Raw genomic sequence first — 10,075 nt, 5'->3', positions numbered from 1 at the left:
GAGCAAAGTACAATTTACTTTGGAGGAAATCTATATGGGACTACCCTGGTCGCATGCACGGAAATGCATACCTGCCGTTTTTACAGGTACAAAAGAAGAATACTTGTAAAATCTCCATACTCTTACCAAAAACCATTTCTTGAGTCCTGCCCTGTCCTATGACACTTCAACCTTATCCGGGAGTTTTGAAACTGTGTGTATCACATACCTAAGTAGAAGGGTAATGGGGGAGTGGGAGTGGGTTAGCTAGAATGTCTGCACTGAATCTGAGAAGACCAGGACCACAGAGCACATCAGTGCCAGAGGGCATGGCTAGCATGCTGTCATTCCCTCTGAGAAGAGACGTCATGTGGATGGTACTTCCCTGTGATTAGGCATTTACATGGCTATAGCTGCTCCAGTTTAGAGCGTATCCAAATGGGGAAGGGGCTTGTGCTACTCCTTTATTTCAGTACTAGCCCTGGCAGATGTTACTGAAATTGTGGAGGCTCTTCCTAGGTAGGGAATCCAGGAGAGCACATCCAAAAACCCTCCCCGCAAGCCAACACATTTCTAAGCCTCATGCTGACAAGTACAGCATTTATCTGCAATAACAAAGTTGTACTTGGGGAGAGAGATGTTGGCAAGGGGGTGGGCTTAGGTGTTCTGCCACAAATGCTACAACTGGGTACGGCACCTGCAATTTCAGGAACGTTTGCACAGGAGAGTGGCTCTCAGTGAATGTATGAACTAGGCACTAGCATAGCTAAGGGGGGTTGTGGAGCACAGGGCCCTGAGGGGGTGTCAAGAGACCTCCTGGGCACGAGTGAAAGTGCCAGTCACATCCAGGAGGTGTTCTGAGGTGTGGAGAGTCTGCGGGGGCCTCCCCAAGCCTCAGAAAGCCTCCAAAAGGTTTTGCCAAAAACATGAAGTACCTTTCAGTGTTCTCCAGAAGGCCTTCTGAGGCCAGGGTGTGTGTGCATGCAGGGCACGGGAATTTGTGCCCCTGGGTGCCAGATACCCCAGTTACACCACTGGAACTGGGGCTGAGATCTCATCTGGTGTCATTTCCCACTCGAGAAATAAAACAAAAATAAAATGAGAGAGACGGTTTTCCAGGTGCACTGAAGGCAAATCATTCATGTGTTGAACAGGATTAGAGGACAGAAATGGCAGGGGGGCAGAGGCCAGAAGTAAATATTCGGGCAGTAGAGAAAGGGCAAGGTCCATTTCAAGTAAGCAAGCCTGGTTTCAGATTTCTGAAAAAGAAATAACAGTATATTTCACATTAACATCCCCATCCTAAGCATGCATGAATGCTCTCATTCTCTCTCTGTCTCTCTCTCTCTCTCCCCACCCTATTGATGATGATGATTTAAAAAAAAAACAAAACTCTTTGTGAAGGGTCTATCAATGGGGGAGCTTCCTCTGGTGCCACCAAAATGCTGTGGTGTAGCTAGAGGGGTGCAAAGCACTAAGTCTTGCAGGGATCCTAAACGTGCCATGTAAGCAGCCCCTTCCCCTCCCCTTCGGAGCCATTCCAGGTGGTGGGAGCAAAACAGAAACACCTCCGTTTTGCTCTCACCACCCGGAACGGCTCCGAAGGAGAGGGGAAGGGGCCCCTTGCATGCTGTGGTGAGGCACCCTGCAACACTTAGGGTGCAATCCTAACCCACTTTGCAGCACTGACATAAGGGCAATGCAGCTCCAAGGGAAGGGAACAAAGATTCCCTTACTTTGAGGAGGTCTCCATGAGTGCCACCCAACTGCAGGATGCAGCACATACCACATTAGCACAGCAACGCCGGTGGTGGAGAGTTGGTTAGGATTTGGGCCTTAGTGCTTTGCACCCCCTCTAGCTACATCACTGCCAACATGGAAGGGAAATCTAAACAAACCCACCTTTCTGAGTTCAGAATTCTGATTTTTCAGCCATGAACTTTGCAACTGAAATGTTACCTTTGCAATCCCAAGAGTAGGACATCAGATGCTCTTTTTTTTTTATAAAGGCAAATTTAGAGCCTGTGTTTTTCAGCTGTCTCTCGAGCCGCAGCCAATAAAGTCGGCTGCAGTGCTCTCTGCAGTACATAGTTGTTCAGCCGGCACAAATGGTACTTATTTTTACCCAATGTGGCTTTCAGTATTAATTTCAACTCCTTTGGCCACACAGGGTTTTGTTTCTCCTCCCCGCCTCCTCCTCTTTGTCTTTCCTGAGCCCCCTTTTGCAGAGACTAATGTTTCTGCTGTACGCTTTTGTAGTGGAAGCATTGGGTGGTGGCAGATCAAAGTCTCCAGTAATTTTCATCTTTTCTTTATGAAGAAATGTGGGTTTTTCTGAGGTGGTTGGCATCCATCTGAATGAATCAGGAAGCGGGATGATCTCAGCTCATGTAAATAAAAAAGGGTTGCCTTCTGTTAGGGATGCTTTTATGGTATGGGACATGATAGCTCAAGATTAACATGTTTTCAATCAAAATCATTAAGTCCCCCCACGTGGTATCTTTTGAACAGGATCTGAGAGCCTTGGGAGGGTTTTGTAGCTGCAGCTGCAGCAACAGAGGTTGGATAAACCTAAACTGTTGGCCTCACACAACCTGGCTGGGAAAAGCCCTTTCTAGTGGTGGAGACTGAGGATAGTGGTGATCATGGCTCACCTGGTTCCAAGTCCAGAAGCAGGAATTTCCCTTTTAAGAAGAGATGTCAATGTTTACATAAGCCTTTTTTGATGCGATCGTTTTCCACCACAGAGGGGCACATCTGAAGGAATTTGTGAGGTAAAAATCTCCAGGATTGCTTTGATGCTCACTTGAAGTTTGAAGCTGATTCCTGGAGACCCCAGGACACCCCTGAGGGGCTGGTAATCTTAGCCTGTTTTGGAGTCAGTCCTGGGCTCACCCCTTTATAGTTGGGCTCAGCCATGCTACCAGAGTTTTCCCCCTTACCTGATGGTGTGCCAGCCTCTGCCACTCTCCAGTGTTTTAGCTCAGCACTCTCCTCCACTCTGCACTTCTTCTTTTGTCCTTCATTTCCACTCCAGGGAGTAGAAAGAGGAGGATGACCTGTGGAGGCAAGTCCCATCTCCATCCAATCTACTACCTGAGGTGACTTCAGCTGACCTCATGGATGGGCCCGCCCTGTACTACCGATAATTATAACAGCAGCAGATGAGAACTGTCACCCATACCGCCTATTTTGCTTCCCCAATCAGGGGCCGTTGGGCATTCCCAGCTAAGAAAGTTAATTGAGAAATGGGCAGTGATCAGTAAACGTGTGCCTTGATTGCCACTGTTGTAGCTGTGGGTGGCAGCAACAGAAAGGAGGCCTTTTTTGTCTTCTGCCTGGCTCCTGACATGCACATGACTTTCCAAAACATAGGAGAATATGCTATTGGGGGGTTCCTTGCAGGGTTTCTTGCTCTAGGGTCTCCCAGCTGTGTCCTGGGCCGTAATAGTGCCTGGGGCACAGTGACACAGCAACATCACACCCCCATGACATTGTGTCACTCCCTCACCTGTGTGGTACACCCCCCCTGCCTGAAGGGCCCCATTTCAGAACCAAAAGGTGCAGAGAGAGTTGGGTGAGTCCAACTCACATCGCTTGCAGCTTTGAGCAACAAGCACTGGGCTCCCCCCTGCAGAAGGCCCAGGAAACACCCGGAGTGCCATGGAGGAGGGCATGCTGCCCCAGTTGCCACAGCTATTGGTAAGTCTGCACCCAGTGCCCCCTTATCTGGTGCCTGGGGCAGATGTCCCCATTTGCCGCACCCTAGATATTCCACTAAGTTTCCCCTCCCAAACTGGAGCCGCCATTGAACACCCTTGTCAGGGCTCTGGCTGGGGCTGGACCCCTGACTTCCCTCAGTGGGGCCCCGGGGTGACACAGGTGAGCCAAGGAAGGCCGTCCCTGCCTGCAGCCTCCCCCGCTCATTCCCCTGCTCCCAGGTGGCTCAAGCTCCCAGGTGCTCCCCCATAGCTGGTGGCTCAAGCATGCCTCTGGCAGCCCACCCATGGATTCAGGAGATGGTGACAGTATGCGCCTGAGGTGGCACTGGGACTTTGGTTGTGGCCTCTGGGGCCCAGATGGGCTGGTGGGAGAAGGGAGGAGGCCTCTATTGGCCATTAGGGAGGCCACAGACCAGCAGAGGGGACAACCCCTTTTGGGGCTGCCCTTGCCGGAAGGGGAAGAGTTGGGTCAGGGCGATGGCCCTGATAAGAGGAGGGAGAGGCCCATAATGAGTGGCAGTCAGTGGTGTGGTGAGGCCAATGTCTGCGAGAGAAGCCATGTGCCCCAGAACCCCTGGCAGGTCTGCCTCCCGGGAGGAAGACACCAGTGCTGTGAACCCCCTCCCCTGGTTTGGGTCTGAGGCCTCTCACCCTCTTTCCCTCTCTGACCAGCAGGCAGCAGGTTGCATTCTCCAGAGCCCCCTTTGCAAAGGAAGTAAGCAGCACCCCCCCTTCTTGCCCAGCTGCCTTCAACCTAAGGGTGCTACAATCCTTAAAGAAAAGCACTCCTGCTGTTGAGTTCGCTATGGCTTAAAGTCACTGTGCTGTAATCGCAAACTGTGAGATGTGGGTTCTCCAAATGATGTGGCTTTAAATTTGCACAGGGAAATTCTCAGATGAGATCTTGGTCAGGAAGCAGTTCCTAAAAGGTAGGGGTCCTTTGAATGTCGAAAGCACGAAGGTCAGGACAAACAGGCAAGTGTAACATCAAACATTATGTTACGAGGGGATGACTTTGGAGCAGCTGGTTCCCTTCTATGATGAATGAGAATTGCAGCAGTTTTCAAGAGACCAACAGAAGGCGAGCAGGGTCCTAATCAGCTGTAATGTTGGTAGTAAAGATCTAAGGAGACCAGAGCCTTTCCAGAACTGCGGACTTCTCTGGGCTTTGGATTCAGTAATTACAGTGGCGGTGACAGCTGGACAACGGGAGGACATGACTTGAATAGGTGGCAGCTTTTGACATAAGGCACTACTGGATTCTTGACTGTCAGGAAGAAATCAAGATCCAACCCCCCCCTCCCCCAGCTGAGGCTGTGAGACATTGATGTGTCACTTCTAATGCATGGTGGACATTCTATGGAGAGTCAATAAGGTCTAAGGAATTTGGGAGTCTTGGAATGCTTCTGAATTTGTCTCATTCAATCTTCTCCCTGGACTTTAAAATGTCTAAATGATCTGATCTGGTTGCCAGACAGGAAATGGTCAAGGCCAAACAGATATTGAATCCCATGCAGTGCAGTGCTACACATATTTACGCAGAAATAGCAGTCCAATCTGAGGCATGCCTACTCAGAAGCAAGTTCCCTGTAGTTCAATGGGGCTTCCTCCCAGGAAAGTGTGAATCAGATTTCTGCCATCCTTAACGCATTTCCCTGTTGAAACGCAGTCCTGTTGAACACAGTGGGACTTACTTTTGAGGAGACAGCCCTATACTTGCCCAGTTAGTCCTTGGGCAATGAGTCGTATGTGTGTAAGGCAATCTTATGGCTGCCTATTCTTTCCTTGCTCTATCTCCCTCCCCTTCCTCTGTGGTTTCCCTTGTCAGTATCTAGTTTGCAAGACCTTCAGGGACCTGTCTTTTTTCTCAGACTGTGCAAAGTTCCAGTTATATTTATATGACCCTATACAAGTCTTTAAATAATGGTATCATTCACAGTTTCTTCTGGTGCACAGACAAACAAACAAACAGCAAATTAAAAAAAAATTGTTTACTGATAGGCTTAGACTAGAATGCAGCTGGGAGGGCTCTTTTTATTAGGAAAACACCATGGGGTCTGATTGGCCTGGGACCATGACAGCTGGGGAGGGAAGTTTCTGCATTGTTTTCATGTTGAGGATGAAGCCCCCAGTCACTATTTGCAGGAAATAGTCATTTCAGGAGTAAATAGTCACTACAGGAGTTGATTTCTATTATGGAGGTGGTCCCGGGAAAGTGTTAACCCTTCCTCCAGCAATGGTGTCACTGGGGGTTGTGTCACCCAGTGCAGAGCTTGGCAACCAGGAAGTTTGGTGGTGATGGTTTGCCAGAGAGATGAGATGCTTTCACTACATGGACAGAAGGTGTGCCTGGTTTGTCAAGCTTTCACTGCTGAAGGGAGGGTGTGTGTTGGCTCCACCTTGCTGGTTATCTTGCCTGCTCTGGCATTTTGAGACTGGCATGGCCAGGCCGGAAGTGACGCTGGCACCCCCTTAGCACCCTCTGATGGCTAGTGCCCGGGATGACTGCAACCCACCCCCCATTGCTATGCTACTGTCTCCCAGCAGGTTTTAATGGGAGGGGTCTACACAGAGGCTGCACCCTGACACATTGCAGAATCCCCTTCCCATCATGTCCAGAGTTTACTGGGTAGGACCTTTAAGGACATATGCCCTGGCTTACTCTGGGCCATCTGAGAACAAAAGACATTTATATAATGCCTCATTCATCACCTTGTTGGAGCAAGTTCTGACAGAGCTATCCAAGTTCCCACAACTCTTATTGCCTACTGACTCCCAGTCGGGTCTCTCAGATAGGTCTGTAAACTATGATCTGTGGCTAAGGTCTGTAAACCGTGGCTAAGGTCTGTAAACATAAGCTTGCTGTGTTGCAGACCTTGGTGTTAATGGCAGCATTCCATAAGAGCCACCTGCATTCCATAAATGCAGAAATTTAATGTTGTGGATAAAGAGCAGAGGGACTGCAGAACAGAAGTGGCTGGATTCATACTAGATTGCCTTCTGCAGCATAAATATCAGCATTAAATAATTTTTGGTACCTTGTTCCCGAAAAAGATTAGTAGGTCCTCTCCACGTGATAAATTGTGCAAGAGTTATTGTTCACACCAGCCTTTCATACTGCATTATTCCTGTTGGTTCTAAATAACCATATCCAAATTATGCTCAGCAAGCTGGTGGAAAAGCTTGCAGAAACCCGGAAAGCTGAAGGGCCATTTTGCACCCTGACTTACACTCTGGGCAAGCTCATTCGTCTTGTCTCTGTTTACGTTGGGCAGAAATTTAATCTGCAATATTTCATTTTTGTTTTAAAATCCTTCAGTTATATTACTAGCAAAATGTCCAGCAAATTTTAACAGCGAGGGTCATATTAGAGCACAAGGAGGGCATTGAACAGACTGCTCCTGGGGAGTGTGCAGTGCTCCAGCTCTGTTTGGCTCCAGGTGCTGCTCTGGATTGGTGGAGTAGATCTGCAGGATTCTGTGGCCCAAGATCTCTCTCATGCCCTTCCCAGACACGACAAAGATGCTGAGGCCTTGAAAGTTCACAGTCCATGTACAAGAGAGGTTCTTCTTGTTGCTCCCCGCTCCCAGGACTCTGGACACTTCCTTCAGTTGCCTTGATCCCAGCTGTGTGAAGGAACCAGGTATCTCACTGACTCTCCTCCTTCCCCTAGGTGTTTGTTCATCCCTTTATATCGAGGCACATTATCATCCTCTGGTGCCTGTGGACCTTTTATAGGTTACCAGAGGGCCTAGCCCAGCTCCTGCTGCAGAATGAGCCCATGTCCTTCCCTGGAACCATGACCTTGGTCACTATGCCCAGCCCTTCACCTTTTCTTCCTCCAGCAGCAACTGTTACCCTGCACATGCCTGATCTCATCTGATCTTGGAAGCTAAGCAGGGTCAGGCCTGGTTAGTACTTGGATGGGAGACCACCTGGGAATACCGGGTGCTGTAGGTTTATACCATAGTCTTTTGAGACCTAAGGTTGCCAACCAATTCCTGGCTGTGCTTTCCTCCTTCCCTCTTCCCCCAATACCCAGGCACTTCATCCTTCTCCACACCTTCCTGCCTCTGCCTACTGGCTTGCCACCATCCACCCCATGGTTCTGCTCTTAGTTCCTTTTATGAACCGATACGAGCCCTCGTCTCCTTGTCTGTCCAGTCTTTGTCTGGACAGTCTCCAGTCTATCCAGTTCCCTGTTGTCTTGACCCTGACCTCCCCAGTGACCCTGAACCAGCTGGCAGTCCCAGCATTTGACAACACTGCAGGAAATCCCAGCACATTCACTGGTCCCTGGCAGCACTCTGGCAGTGACAGGCCAGGACTGGTGCGTCAGCTTTATAGGACGCATATGCAAACACATGGTTTTGTGCTGAGTCAAACTAGGCCAGTGCTTCCTACACTGGCTGGCAGCAGTGCTCCAAGGCCTCAAGGAATGGCTTTCTGAGGTTTTTCTCAGATCTGGTGTCTGAGATACTAACTGTGGTCAGTGACTAACCATGATTCTTAACCCATTTCTGCCCAGCCCACAGGTGTTCTCATTTCGTCCCTGTTGCGTATATGCAACTTTAGGCATAAATGGTTTAACCAGCCTGAGTTCAGATTTTTTGTGCACACACACACACACACACACACACACACACACACACACACACACACACACACACACACACACACCATTCCCACCCCCAAAATTGTCTAAGTGACAATATGTATTCTGCCATCTGGAAACATTATTTAATATGAGGGAAATTTGAAAATAAGAGGTCTCTCTTGGTAAACCTAATCTGGAGGGTCTTCTTGGGCTTCTCTGAACCTGGTAGCATTAAGAACACCCCATCCTTGTATGTTTCAGAGTTGTGTGAAGTGAATGACAGCAAGTGACACACACACAGACCCTACAGAGGTTTCAAACAGACCGAGTCAAGCTGTGTAAATGTTTTCATTTACCAAGGGAAAGGATCGGACTGAACTTTCCTAATGATTTTTCGGACAGGGTGAAAGTAGCCAACTTTTTTCCTTTTTCAACTGACCTTTTACAAAGTTTATTTTGTGAAACTGTCAAGGCTGCTGTAATTAGGATTTCCTCCCCTCCATAACTCAAAGTCAGATTCAGCTGCTTTCCCCCAATCACATTTAAACACTGTTCAGTCATTAAAAAAGCATTCCTCTCCCTCCTCCCCCCACTAAATCCAAGCATTTGCATATATATTTGAGAAGGTAGGCTTTGTGCATCTTTAGGAGACTGCAAAGTAGTTTTTTTTTTTTTGCAGACTATCAAGTTTATACTCTTTTTTTTTTTCCTAATCTTCCATCATTGCTGAAGAAGAACTTGGCAGAACTAGGCCAAAGGCCTGTCTAGTCCAGCATTCTGATTCCCACAGTGGCCAGCTAGTGCCTTTGGGTAACCCACAAACAGAAGACAATACTCACTGTGACTGCCCTGTAACTGGAATTCTCAGTTGTACTGGATCCTGGGGTAGTATATAGCATGTCTGTGCAGTCTCTCTACATGATTCAGGAGTGTAATGTTTGAATCAGTCAATCAACAATTAGTATATAGGAATTCAGGTGTACAAGTGCTAGGATGTCCCTTCACGAAACCTGGGCTATTTCATATTGAAGATGCACCTCTCACTTATACCTGAAGTGGTATGCGCTTAGAAGATGTAATGATTCCCTGGAGTCCTAGGTGTTTTGCTGAAGCTATGCAGGTCTAGGTCTGGACTGTGCCTGTAGGATGGACATGATGTTTGTCTTGAGTTCTACAATGGAAGAACTCAATGTCTTGAGTTCTACAACGGGATATAAATTATTACCTACCCTCAAAGGAGACCACTTCGTGCATGAATCTGTTCACGAATCTATTCCTTGCCTGAATCTGTCAGAAGAAAGCAAGGCCAAAGCTGTACATGATGATGTCCAACAAGCAACCACTGAGGGCAGGTAGTTCTACCACATCGCAATTTTGGAAGCAGTTGTTGCTCCAAACTAATTCAGAGAGGAGATGGGGTAGAATTAACTGGTCCCAGCAAAACCTGATTAGAAGGAGACAAGGTGACAGCATCATGCAGTGATGTAATAGGAAGCCCCTTTAATTGTAAGTGAGTACTTCCTGTTCACAGGACCCTTTGATTACTTATTTTTGGTGGCATGTCAGTGTCTTGCATAGTTTGAGCCTAATTGTGCTCGGTAAGCAGTAAAGCACCTAGTTTTGATTCAGAAGATCCAAGATTTGATCTGTGGCATCTCCAGGTAGGTAAAACAACCCTCACAGAAACCCTCTCAGTACAGAATAATCAAATATCAGATGTTTTAAATGACCTACAACAGAAAAGGGCAGGAAAACAATTATTTTCAGTGTCTCTTCA

General features: G+C 48.0%; 1 pseudogene; it reads left to right on the top strand.

Annotated features, from left to right (window-relative positions):
* The first annotated feature begins 7,541 nt into the window (after positions 1-7,541).
* LOC136660896 (5S ribosomal RNA) lies at positions 7,542-7,661 on the top strand (annotated as a pseudogene).
* The last annotated feature ends 2,414 nt before the right edge of the window (positions 7,662-10,075 follow it).

Source organism: Tiliqua scincoides, chromosome 9 (assembly GCF_035046505.1).
Source record: "Tiliqua scincoides isolate rTilSci1 chromosome 9, rTilSci1.hap2, whole genome shotgun sequence".
Classification (NCBI taxonomy): Eukaryota; Metazoa; Chordata; class Lepidosauria; order Squamata; family Scincidae; genus Tiliqua; species Tiliqua scincoides.
Note: the sequence above shows the minus strand (reverse complement) of the source record. Positions and strands in the feature narration are given on the sequence as shown.